This window comes from Megascapheus bottae, chromosome X (genome assembly GCF_031878675.1).
Source record: "Megascapheus bottae isolate mThoBot1 chromosome X, mThoBot2.hap1, whole genome shotgun sequence".
Classification (NCBI taxonomy): domain Eukaryota; kingdom Metazoa; phylum Chordata; class Mammalia; order Rodentia; family Geomyidae; genus Megascapheus; species Megascapheus bottae.
This window is the reverse complement of record NC_143547.1, coordinates 14058319-14072263: the sequence shown is the minus strand read 5'-3', so window position 1 is coordinate 14072263 and position 13945 is coordinate 14058319. Positions and strand designations below refer to the sequence as shown.

At 33.2% G+C, this 13945-nt stretch overlaps 1 protein-coding gene across 1 annotated transcript in view; it reads right to left on the bottom strand.

The window, feature by feature from the left end:
- The window catches only part of Il1rapl1 (interleukin 1 receptor accessory protein like 1), a 1176498-nt gene that overhangs the window by 931362 nt on the left and 231191 nt on the right, over window positions 1–13945 (bottom strand). The gene's annotated exons all lie outside the window — the stretch shown is intronic.

The window sequence follows — 13945 nt, the reverse complement described above, 5'->3', positions numbered from 1 at the left end:
ATTCATACCCTTTCACATGTCTTGGTACCCATTATCCTCCCCCCCACACCCCCCACCCGTCTTGGTTTTCCCCCCTTCCCTATCAAATTTCAAATAAACAAATACAAATAAATTCAATATATCAGATAACAAAGTGAGATACTATAACAATATGAGATAACCAAGGGACAGCAAAGGAGATGAGAGACAACATAGTACATTAAGGACAACAATCATTCGTTATATGGCTTTTGTTTCAATATCCTGGAGGTCCTTTCAATTAGCTTCACATTATATGGCCTTATGTATCAAGATTTTGCTCTATTGCAGATCTCTGCTAGTCGAGCCCAAGGTTTCTACTGATTATGACAAGTGAGGGAAACCATTGAGCCTAAGTTCCTTTGAGTCTGGCTTACTTCACTTAATATGATTTTTTCTAAGTCTTTCCATTTCCTAACAAATGGGTCGATGTCATTCTTTCTGACAGCAGCATAGAATTCCATTGTGTACAAATACCACAACTTGTTGATCCACTCATCAACTGAGGGACATCTAGGTTGGTTCCATATCTTTGCTATGGTGAATAGTGCTGCAATGAACATTGTTGTGCTAGTGGATTTAGTATGCCCTTGTTTCTGGATGGTTGGGTAAATGCCAAGTAGTGGAATTGCTGGGTCATAGGGGAGTTATATGTTTAGCCTTTTGAGGCACTGCCACACTGCTTTCCATAGTGGTTGAACGAGTTTGCACTCCCACCAACAGTGTAGTAGTGATCCCTCCTGGCCACATCCCCTCCAGCATCTGTTATTATTCGTTTTCCTGATCCTGGCCATTCTAACTGGAGTGAGGTGGAATCTTAGAGTTGTTTTGATTTGCATTTATGACCAGAGATGTTGAGCATTTCTTCATGTGTCTATAGGCCATTTTTGTTTCTTCTTCAGAGAAGACTCTCTCTAAGTCTTTGGCCCATCTTTTAATGGGATGGTTTTTACTTTGGAGATTAGTTTTGGAGTGATTCAATTTTTTGAGTTGTTGATATATTTTAGATATGAGGCCTTTGTCCATTGTTTGGTTGGTGAAGATCTTCTCCCACTCTGTAGGCTTCCTAATTAATTTACTAGCTATGTCCTTTGCCATACAAAAGCTCCGCAGTTTAATGCAGTCCCACTTATTCAGCCTTTCTCTGATTTGTTGTGATTCTTGGTGCTTATTAAGAAAGTTTCTACCTGTGCCAAGGAGGTCTAGTGTATCTCCTATTCCTTCATGTAAAGTTTTCAGTGTGTATGACCCATTATTCTTACTGATATGGAAATTTAAGTTGATGAAAACCCACTGGATGATGCAATGTCAAAATAAATCTTTGCCAATGTTTGTTACTCGCTTTTTGCCTGTTATTGAATTCTCTAGAGGCACTGCTGTGCCTACATGTAAAAATCAATACTAACAAGAAAATTTGTAATTACTAATGAGTTAATGTATTCTCTCTAGAGAGAAACTATATTTTGTACATTATTCATAATTTTAATAAACTTTATACATGAGAACTAAAGTAATATTGATTCTTAGTAATTGTTTTCTAGGTTGAGTGCAAGTCTAAACTGCTACAAACTCACAGTCATTAATCTATGGGATTCTTACCAACTTTTTCTTTTGACTACTATATCAATGTACAGACTCTTCTAAATATTGATAAAACAACATGGTTCCTTCTGATTATTTTTTTTGCATTTTTATTGTAATTAGTAAAAGGGTTACATGATATTTGCCAGATAGAAGGTGCATTAATTCACATACATTGATACCCTTTCACATGTCTTGGTAACCATTTCCCCCCCCTCCACACCCCCATATTGTTATAGTATCTCACTTTGTTATCTGATATATTGAATTTATTTGTATTTGGTTCCTTCTGATTATATGCCAAGAAATTTGGCTTGATCTTTGTATGGAAAAAAAGACTTTTAACTAGATACCCTAACTCAAAACTGATTATTGTTCTACATTCTCAGTACTCTCTCCCCTGAGGTATCTGAAGAGCAAATACAACAGATTCATATTTACAGTTAATTCATGCCATCTTGGAAATTAAGCCAAAATCTTAAATCTAAATGAAAGCATGAAATGAGAAAATAAAAAGTTTCTGTTTAAATTTTAGCTTCGTTAAAATAACACCGTGTTAATTGTAAGGATGCTACTTCATTGAAAAATACTGCAGTTGATACATTATTGAAACTGTGGCTCCTGAATTAAACATAATTTTAATAATCTCTTTATTTTGACACAAAATAATTAATTTGGGATAACTTATCTGCCATTTACAAACACATAATTAATAGCTAAACTTTTTCTAACAATATCATTTGCACATACCTGAGTTATACATCTCCAACATTATTTATGAAAATAATACCTATAGGACTTAGGATTCTAGGTTTCTATTTCCCTTCAATGTTATAAGTACCAGTAGTAGTACTTAAATAAAATGTTAAGGACGCTTTGGGTTTAAACCCAAACTATCTTTAATGTATTTCTGTGTAGACCATAAAATTCTCTCTATTTTACTGAGAATGATACCGTCATAGAAAATATAATGCAGGCCGGGAGTTTGGCCTAGTGGTAGAGTGCCTGCCTAGCATGCACGAAGACTCGGGTTCGATTCCTCAGTACCACATACACAGGAAAAAGCCAGAAGTGGTGCTGAGGCTCAAGTGGTAGAGCTCTAGCCTTGAGAAATCCCAAGGACAGAGCTCAGTTCCTGAGCTCAAGCCCAGGACTGGCAAAAAAAAAAAAAAATATATATATATATATATAAAGTGCAATACTTTCTGAATGTACTCTAAAATACATGTTTCCTCTTTCAATTTGCACATTAGTATTTGAGTGCTTCTCCTTTAGATGTATAAATATTGTAGCTGTCTTAATCTCCCTAAATTAAGTTACTTAGTTTTTATCTCACAATATAGAGCAATATGCACTTCTTTAAATGTGGAAATGTATTAGCAATGACTGATGAAGAAAGAAGCCACTGAGCTCAGTACTGCATTGTACTCCAGGCTGCATTGTTAACACCTGCAACTCACACAATTTAAGATCCTCTCCAATATGCTTCTCATTAATGGCATTAGATAAAAAGAACTCAGAGAAGATATATGATGCTAAGAACACTATGTGCATTACTTCACATTCTCTCAAACTGAATTTAGATTGTTAATCAGCATAAGCTCAGGGTAGTTAAACAACTTGGCTGAACACAGATTCATAATAGGTTTGTCTGATTAGAGTCCAAGATTCCCATCTAACTACAAGAACAATACCTCTTTTGTTTTCCTGAAATATACCTGATTGAACATGAAAAACAAATGGAAGGCAGTATAATAAGGTTTTTCATCAAGAAGATATTAAGAAAGAAAAATGTCCTATTTCTTTTTTGTAGATAATGGGGGTTGTAGACAGTGTGATTTGTGTCGTGCTAGAATTCTACTGTATACAGACTTTCATTACCCTTCCCTTAGATGTTTGTCTTCAAAGTCTCTACTCCAAAATGCCTTTTAGCACAAGGCAATGTCAACTGGCATGACCAAGCTAATTGAAAGAAAAGGGGCAAAATGACTCAAAGCCTTTACCTAGAAAGGGCAAACACAAGTTGATGAGTCAAAAGACAAAGGATGAACCAGTGTAACAGTGATAGTCACAAGAAAATAGGTTGGAAATGAACTCTACAACTTAGAAGAGGGAGGGAGAGAAACTGGGAGAAAACATGTTCAAGAAGTTATGTATCTACTACCATAAGAATGTAACTGGAACTCCTATACACATCACTCTGATAAAAAGTAAATTAATAAAACAAAACTTCTTTTCATGAAAATATGTTTTGAAGGTTTTAAATTAGTAGACAATCTGATTACTCTGAAGATAATCACATACCTTATTAAGTTTCATAAAATGCAGCAATCTTTATTTAAACCATTAAAATTTGCCCTGTGAAAATAGTCTTTCATAGACAAAAATTCTACTGTAAAATACAATATTATAGTGCTATATTTTTTCTTTTTTAAAAAATTTTGATGCAAGCTGTTACTATGTAGTCCAGTCTGATCTTGAGATTGAGATCCTCCTGCCTCAAAATTCTGTATTCTGAATTTATAAGATGTATATACTATCATTTTTGACCTCTTATGTGAAAAGTGACCAACTTTTAGGAATGTAAGAAAATCCCTTGAGAGAAAATCTAAGCAAGAGGAGACAGTCCCCAGACCCTGAGTACAAGCCTTGTATGGATTTCTATGCTCTTAAATCATAAAAATTCAAAGGTTGTTATATTGTGCATAAATTGTATTGAATAAATAATTATTTTTCTGATGGAAGCAAAGTACTCCATTGTGTATATATACCACATCTTCTTGATCTATTCATCTATTGAGGGGCATCTAGGTAGGTTCCATATCATACTTCAATGAACATGGCTGTACTGGTGGTAGCTTTCGTATGACCTTGTTTGTAGTCACTTGGGTAAATGACCAAGAGTGAGACTGCTGAATCATAGGAGCTCTATATTTATTTAGTCTTTTGAGGAACCTCCATATTGCTTTCCAGAGGGGCTACCAACAGGTTTTAACTCCTACCAACAATGTAGTAATGTTCCACTTTGGCCAGCATCTCTTGTTATTAGATTTCTAGATAATGGCCATTTAACTGGCATAAGAAGAATGCTCAGAGTTGCTTCCATTTGCATTACTTTCCTGGTCAGAGATGTTGAGTGTTTATTCATGTCTCTATTGGCCATTTTAATGATCTCTTCAGTAAAGTCTCTAAGTCTTTAGCACACTTGTTCCTTGGGATAGTTGTTTCTCTGGGGATTTGTTTTTTGAGAATTTATGTATTTTGTGGCCTTTGTTGTATGGCTTTTAAGATCATCTCACAGTCTGTGGGTTTTCTATTTATATTGCTAGCTATGTCCTTTGCTGTGTAGATTCTGTACAGTTTAATGCAATTGCATTTAGTCAACTTTTATTTAATTTGTTGTGATTCTGGGTCTTTTCATAAGGAAATAGAAAGACCTGAAAATAGTTATCTTAAGTGAAGTAAGCCAGGACAAAGAAAAGCAGGTTGTATGGTGCCTCTTATTTGGAAAAACTAGAACATATGTCTATGTTATTCTTAACAGAGTAATCTCAATGGCCCAATTGCTAAATGCATATGACCATATATCATGAAGTATATCAGCATGCACTGTAAGAATTGGAAAAAAGAGGTTCTTATGTCCTATATGTAGTTTTCTTTTTTTCTTTTCTCTTTGTTTACTCTACCTGTGTCTTACATATAAGTTTATTGGATCTGTGGAAGGGAAAGGAAATCCTAGAAACAAAAGAACAAATGATGAACTAATGCAACATTGATATTCACTAGACACTATGTTGGAAATGAATTCTACAGCTTGGGGGAGAGGGGAGTAGGGAGGAGTAAGCTGGAGAAAATGAGGGATGGGATAAGTGTTTATATAAATGTAATCCCTACTTCTTGCCTTTTAAATAAAGATAAATAATTTCAATCATTACAAAAACCTACATGTAGGTGTAATTAAATAATCATATAATTTATTATAAAAGTACAACCATTTTGAAGCTGAAAGAATCTATGAATAATTGGACAGTATTATGGCTTAAATCTACATATAAATCTCATGCACAATGGATTAGACTTCTTTATATTGTGGGTGCTAGGGATCTAACTTAGGGCCCTGTGTATACAAGAAAAGAGCTCTAGTCCTGAGCTACATTCCAAAGCCTTTTATCTCAAATGCTATATGCTGAAAAAAATTAAGTGGCCAGATAAAAGGTTAAATTACAATGAAGCAACAGATTCAGAGCTTGAACTCATATTATTCTGACAAAATAGCCCATGGTCTTAGACATTTTAATAAACCATAGCTATTATAGCAGAGTATATAATACAATGCAGGAGTTATCATACTTTAGTATATATGAAAATCACTAGGGATAATGATAGAATATATATTAATGTGCCCATCCAAACAGGTTTTGATATAATAGCACAACCCTTTGGAGAGATTGTGATAAAAACTGGTTGCTGATACATCTGAAAATATGTATTCTTCCTATATAAACAGGCAGTTGTGAGCCAAAAACTGTTTTTCCCTCTAAACTGAGCACCATTCAAAATATGAGAAATAAAAATAAATAAATAAAAAGCTGTGAAAACAGCCTGGTCCTTTTGTAAAACATCAATTTATGAAACTAAATATAGCCAAAATATCTTCATCAATTCAGATTAAATTAGATTTGAAGGTCTGTTATTTTAACATGTGAAGCCATAGTTTGAAGTTAATTGTTAAGAGCATATATTTCTCACACTCAGACTTTTTGTTTACATTTTTTACTATGCTCTTTTCTTTACTCCTAGCAAAATCAAGCTGTTTTTCTCTAGCTTTCTTTTGTATAAAAATTACAAGTTGTGCTATAAACGATGAACTCCAACTACCTGCAAAGGATAACATTTATATTTTTTAAATATACTAATTAAACCATAAATTATTATTTTCACTTTCTCTGCTTAAATCAGTGATTTGCATGGCTTAGTCAGTAGGTGCTTCTCAAATATTTATTTAGTCACAGCAAAAAGGCTTATAATCATCACTGTGCACACGATGGTCTGGATTGAGAACATTTCCCAAATAATTAGAATAGTACAAACTTTGGTTATTTCAATCACATTTAACAAATTGCAATCTTTTCCTCAAGATTCCTCTTTGATTTAAATAACATAAATGGAATTCTAAAAATGTTTAACTAACAAAGTTCTTAACCATATATATATGGATTCCAGATAAATGTAGTGAAGTAAAATTATCAGCTGCAGCCTACAGATAAACAGATTTGAGCATACCTAAGAAACCAAGTCATTCAGAGGCAGCATCATGAAAAAGACATACAGAGAGAATCAAGTGATTACAATTGTTAAAAATATAATTGTCCTTTTCTTTCAATATGCAACCATGCAGATATTGGTGCATATCAATCAGGAAGTGTTCATCTCTAGGAAGCACAGAGTACTTTTCACATTTCTATTTTGCACATGATGTAATGTTCTTTAAAAGTTCAGGAAAGCTATTGTATAGTGATGAAACGAAAACACAAAGCAATCAGAAATTTCTATTGTAGAGTAATGGAAACATGGATTCATTAAGTAAAGCCTACAGTCAAAACATAAATACAGCTTTCCATATCAGTGCACACATTTAAGCCCAGCATGTGATAGGCAAAATTAGGAAGGGTATTTGAGGATGGCTTGGACTGTATAGAAATTACCTAAAAAATACAAATTATTACCTTAATTTAAAAAATAGTAAAATATCGACTGGGCAGATTCTTAAAATACTAAACATAGTTATAAGGCTCTCTCTCTATATATATAGATATATCTTTAAAAATTTGAAAACAGATGTACAAATGTTTATAACAGCACTATTCACAAGAACTAAGAGATAAGAATAACCAAAATGAATATAAATTTATGAAATATAAGTAAAAATGTTAGCACAAAGGAATGGAGAAACAGTACATGTTAAATAATGATTAAACTGATACATGCCAGATAAAGTCAAATATGAAAGGCCATATGTCCTATGATTTCTTTTATATCAGATTTCTAGTACTGGTAAAGAATAGAGATAGAAAGTAGATTATTGGTTTCCTAGAATTAATCGATACAGAGAAATAAAAAATTCTTATAAAGGGTATATATGGAATGGGTACAGTTATATAAGTCAGATAACTAGTACATTTTCTTTGGAACAGTGTCAACCACTCCCCTATTCTCTCCCAGTTTTTCCCTCCTGACTTCTCTCCATCCTAAGTGGTATAGTTGATTTCCAACATAGTGTTTAGTGGGTTTCAGTGCTCAGCTAATTCACCCTTTGTCTCATACCATTTCTACACAGGTAAATTTTTTAAATGAATGCTAATGGACACAGGCTTTCTTTTTTTTCTTATAATTTTTATTGTAATTAATAGAAGGGTTACATTACATTCACCAGATGGAAGGTGCATTACTTCACATACATTGATACCCTTTCTCATGTCTTGGTCCCCATTTCCCTCCCCCCACCCCCACCCTCATCTTTACCATGTTTCTTAGGTATGTAATTGTTTATTTAAAGGTATGTAATTGTTTATTTAAAGTAAAAAATATACTACATTTTAGTATATTTACTGAGTTGTACAACATTTATCAAAGTTTTAGAACATTTAATTCACCGCCAAAGAAAGCCTGTGCATGCTAGGCAAGCACTCTACCACTAGGATAAACCTCAGTCCCCTCTTAATCTTTTTATTTCTAGTCATTTAAACACTAAATCCAGCATGTGAACATTAATAGATTTCTCTTTGTCTACAGCACTGCAAATCATGTCACAAGGAATAGCAGGAAGTAAATAATTTTATTTTCCTTTGGATCCAAATCCATCACTCACATTGAGACACCATAATGTAATCCTTACTGGAATACCTATACCACTAGATCTACCCATATGGCCTTGGTATTACAGTAAAATGTTCTTAACAGTGCATTAGCCCACACAATTTAGTGTCTGCCACAAAATCTTATGACCTATAAGTTACCTACCCACCAGGTCCTCTAAGTTCAGTAGCCTTTCTGTCTTTCAAATGTATCCATTTCAATTACATGCTAGGGTTTTGACAGATATTTTTTCCTAGTCTGAATACGCTACCACCAGATCCTCACAACTCATTTCCTTACATAAAGTATATATCTGCTTAAAAACCTTCATCTCTGTATCATCTCTCAAAATATTATATGACATAGTTTTTCCATCTACTTTCTGTAATATTTTTCTTTAGTCTCTTAGGTTTTATGATAGAAATTCCACAGCAAAAGTCAAATTTAGCTTTCAAAATCCCCTCTGTTCTCTTGCTACATAAAAACATTATCTCTAGGAAAGCAGGAGCTACATTACCAGCACTTAATTCATAGGCATTAGAATTACAAATCTATCTTTATCGGATTCACATCTTACCTACAAGTAATATTTGGGAAATGATTATAAGTTTAAATATATGTGAGTGACCAAAGGGAAAAAACTTATACAGGATAAAATCTTATTGTCTAATTCATATGTATTATTACAGACAGCCCCAAAACGTCTGATATGCTATCAATAAATTGTTTCATCTCAGGTTTACATTCACAAAATCAATTACCATATATTTGATGGTCAAAAATTGAAGTTTAGTTATAGCAGTGGTCAATAATTAAGATTTTATATATATATATATATATATGTGCATGATTTAAGTCCTAAAAGTAGACTAAAAATGTTTTCCTCTTGGTTTATTCACTATTATTGTTGTAATTATTATAGGTTACACCTTTTAACAGTTACAATATGTTACTCATAGTTGTAGACAATTATATATGTCTTGTATTTATTAAATCACTAAGTTGTCCTAGTAAACTGTTCCAGTAGGAAAGCTATGGACTTAATCCAAGCAGAAAAAAAACTCCAAAGTCTCCCCTCCCAAAACTCCAGCTTTTCCAGTAGGAAAGTTGTATAGACTTTGCTTAACCTAAGTAGAAAAAGGATGAGCACATCAGTCCAGTCATCTGTCTTTGTAACTGAAGTTTCACAGTAACAGCCACAATGATTTACTTACGTATTGTGTATTACTGTGTTCATGCAACAGAGGCATAACTGAGTAGGTGGCTTATTACACAAAAAAATATTTTGCTGACTCTTGGTTTAATCTAATGATATGTAGATTGGCACTATTTCTATATATTGATTGATTAATGATTGTCTGGTTAGTTGCTGTTAGCAGTACAGAGATTAAAAAGTATTTCTGGAGATTAGAAAAGAGAAATGTAAAATTACACATCAGTCAGAAACATTTGTTTTCCTTTTTTTTACTTTAATGGATTTAATGATTTCCAAGCTGCATAAATATATACCAAGTCAAATAACATAAAGAAAGCTATACTTCAAAAATAATTTAAAAGGTCACTTGGATTAAGTAGGGACTTGCTAGCATGATGCACTTGGTTTGACTAGTCTGAACTGTCCCGTTACAGACCTAGAAAGTCTTTGGTCCTTTATCCAAGTATGGCATGAAGCTGAGCCCTTATGCATTCTGAGCACAGATTCACAAATAAAACTGAAGCTTTTTTCATAACTAGAATGTTTATGCTATCCATTTTAATAATTACAATTAAAGATCATAGGATATATTCTTACAATTAAGGAACTAATACTTCCCTAATAGAGAGTTTTAGTTTCTTTTCTTTTCTTTTTTTTTTTTTTTTGGTGGGTCATGGGCTTGAACTCTGGGCCTGAACACTGTCCTTGTGCTCTTCAGCTAAAGACTACCGCGCCCCCTAACCCCTGAATCACAGCCCCACTTCCTGTTTCCCAGTGAATATAAGAATTTCATAGACTTTGGTACCCGGGCTGGCTTTGAACCATGCTCCTCAAATCTCAGCCTCCTGAGTAGCTAGGATTACAGGTGTGAGCCACTGCACCCAGTGAGAATTTTAGTTTCTATAAAGAAAAATATTGTATGTTACAAGATTTGAGAAGCAAAGTCCAAAGTTTGGTAGTGATGATGGCATTTCAGACAATATTTCCTTATATGTATCCTTGTGATAATTGCATTAAGATATTTATAAGTAAAAAAAAATCAATTTTGGGGCCGGAATTTAGCCTAGTGTTAAGAGAGCTTGCCTAGTATGCACAAAGACCCGGTTCGATTTCTCAGTAACACATACATGGAAAAAAGAAGCTGGAAGTGGTGCTGTGGCTCAAGTGCTAGAGTTCTAGCCTTGAGAAAGCCCAAGGACAGTACTCAGGCTCAGAGTTCAGTCTCCATGACAGGCAAAAAAAGCAAAATCAATTGGGGATATTCTAAGTTGCACTAGGTAAATTAAAGGCATGGTTGGTTTGGGAAGGAATGATGAAAGGGGTGACACTGATAAATAAACACAGATACATTGCATTCAAATCCCCTTATAAAACTACTTAAGGATAATAATAAATAACAAAAAATAAACGTTATAAAATTTGCAAAAGTTAAAGCTGTTGATTCATGAAGTATTTCATGAAATACTAGTGACATATGATATAAATTATCTTTCTAAATTTTTTTCTAGCCTTGAGAAAGTCCAAGGACAGTGCTCAGGCCCTGAGCTCAAGCCCAGGACTGGCAAAAAAACAAACATTAACTCTATTTCTGTGGGATAATGTGAATTTTTTCTTTTTCATGTCATTTCTAACAACTTGAATTTAGAAAAAAATGTTTTATTATAGATTTTCATGATCTAGGTCAAGGAGAAAAATAAACAGAAAAAATAGAATATTAAACATGCACTAAAAATAGTAAATCATGATGTTCTAAAATCTTAATAAACAAAGTTTCAGGACCTTTTCAAACTAGTGGCAAGGGTTGAGAGAAGTTGTGCATCTTTCTATTTTAGAAGTCCTAGTGAGGATATGTGTAAGAAGCAATGGAACAAATTGCTCAATGAAAGTAATGGGGTCATCCCCTTAGCTGCCTTCAGGGATGCTGTAAATCTGGATGTTCTTCATTCTGTTTCTATTTTTTTCTCTTTCTTGTGTAGCGCTCAGCGATTTCAGCTTACAGTCCAATGTAGTTCATTACAATATGCATTTTTTTGTTGTAGGGCGAAGTATTCTATGAGCCAACTCCTAAAATGTAAACTTTCCAATTTAAATGCTTTCATGTTCAGTTCAAAATTCCAAAATACATGTTGAAGAAAGATGACTTCATTATAGGAAATACTTTCTCCTTCTTGGTTCTCCATACGTTGTCCACACACACACACACACACACACACACACACTCACACACACACACGTGTATATATATGTATATGGTGTGCATATATATATACATATATATATATATATATACATATATATATCCTGGTCACAAGTGGAATGTTTCCTAGGGTTCTAACATGCCTCCTTGTTACCAATATCATCAGAGAAATAAGAAGTATAAAGCAATTAAATAAGTATTTTTGACCTCATTATTCATGTGTTCTCTTTTAGCCTCTTGTCAAAGTCAGACAACTTTTCTTGCCTTGTTATGCTGAGAAAAGACATATGGAGAGCTCTTTTGACATTTGAAACTTATTTAGTTATACCACAGGTAGCTATCTTGTTTTCTTTAGGAAAAATAATAATACTACATTTGCAATGAAATGAATTATGTCCTAGTCTATGTAACACTACATTTGAAAGAAATCTTATTTTTAGCAGTAAGGCTAAGAAAACACTGTTACAAATATATGTACAAAATAAAATAGAGTATTACAAAAGAAACAAAACATAGTTAGCATGTTCTATATATTTTCCCTTACCCTTAGAAAAATTGTCTAATGCAAATGTTTAAGATTTTATATATATATATATATATATGTATGTAATGAGTTTGCCCAGCAGTATAACTTACTCAGCTAAACAGTATTTGACCAGTACAATTGTAGAGATACTTTCATTAAACATGGGGAATTTGTTCCTTGACAATATAGCAAAAAGGGAAGGAAATAAATTCATCTGCATTGTGTATTTTCTACTGACAGAATATATATATATGTATATATATATATATATATATATATATATATATATAGAGAGAGAGAGAGAGAGAGAGAGAGAGAGAGAGAGGGAATTTACAACAGGTCTAACACCACTGCAGAAACTTTCCATTCATTTTATTTCTTAACTCTCAACACAAACAAATAGATATTACAACATGATTAACCATATCAGACAAATACATTTAACAATCTAGGAATTCTTCATGAAGAAGATAAAGTACAGAGGATAAGTAGCCAGTGCATGGTTAGAATGTTAGTAGCAAGATAATCTTTCACTAGTCTCTGGTACTTTATGGTAATACTTCATCAAATTGTCTTTTTGAATTACAAACTAGACCATGGTAACAAACTAATCATTCTTTATTCTAATAAACTAGGTCCATATATAGCTACCATCAGTTTTGCTAGGACATAATTATTTAAAATAAATACATACAAGCAATATTAGTAGGTGATATTCTCAGTGGAAATAGTACGTGATTTTAAAAGAAATTTTGTTTATAATATTTCAAATTTGTGTTGTAACTAAGTTCTCAAAATGACTCCTGAATCTGAACTAGAAAAATGAGTAGGCTGCTCAGAATAGAGATGTCAGAAAGGGCATTTTAGTGGTAGAGTGCTTGCCTAGCATGCACAAAGGCACTGGTTCGATTCCTAGGTACCACATACATACATACAAAACAAAAAAAGCCAGAGTGGTGCTGAGGCTCAAGTGGTAGAGCTCTAGCATTGAGAAAGTGTTCAGGCCCTGAACTCAAGGCCAGGACTGGCGAAAAAAGTGGGGGGGGGCATTTATGGAAGGGGTTTCAATGGTGAAACTCACAGAAGAATGTGAAGTAAATTAGAAAGTAAATGTGACAGTTTGAAATAGACACATAAAAACAAAGTTATACTTACCTTTAAATTACCAAAAAATAAATAAACTAATATGGATACTAGGAATTTCCAATTTTTGAAATAAATCTCTGAAGCGATTGTATTTCATGCCTGTAATCTCCGCATTTCAGCAGCTGTGACATGAGGACTATAAGTTTCTCACCAAATTGGTGAAAATCTGACTCTCAAATATGGACTTCTAACCATTAAAAATAACATAACAAATAAAATATGACTGATCATGATAGGAGACTTCATGCATAAATATCTTTGTGAACATAGTGCATACATTTATACTCATGGAATACTTTCATGTGTACAAATAGAATGTGAAAATCACCACCAAGTAAATATAGAGTAGGTTAAAGTGACAAAATGGAAACGTTGCCAATTTAATCGTATTAAATAGTAGTTATCTTGAATGTTGAAAGTAACGAAT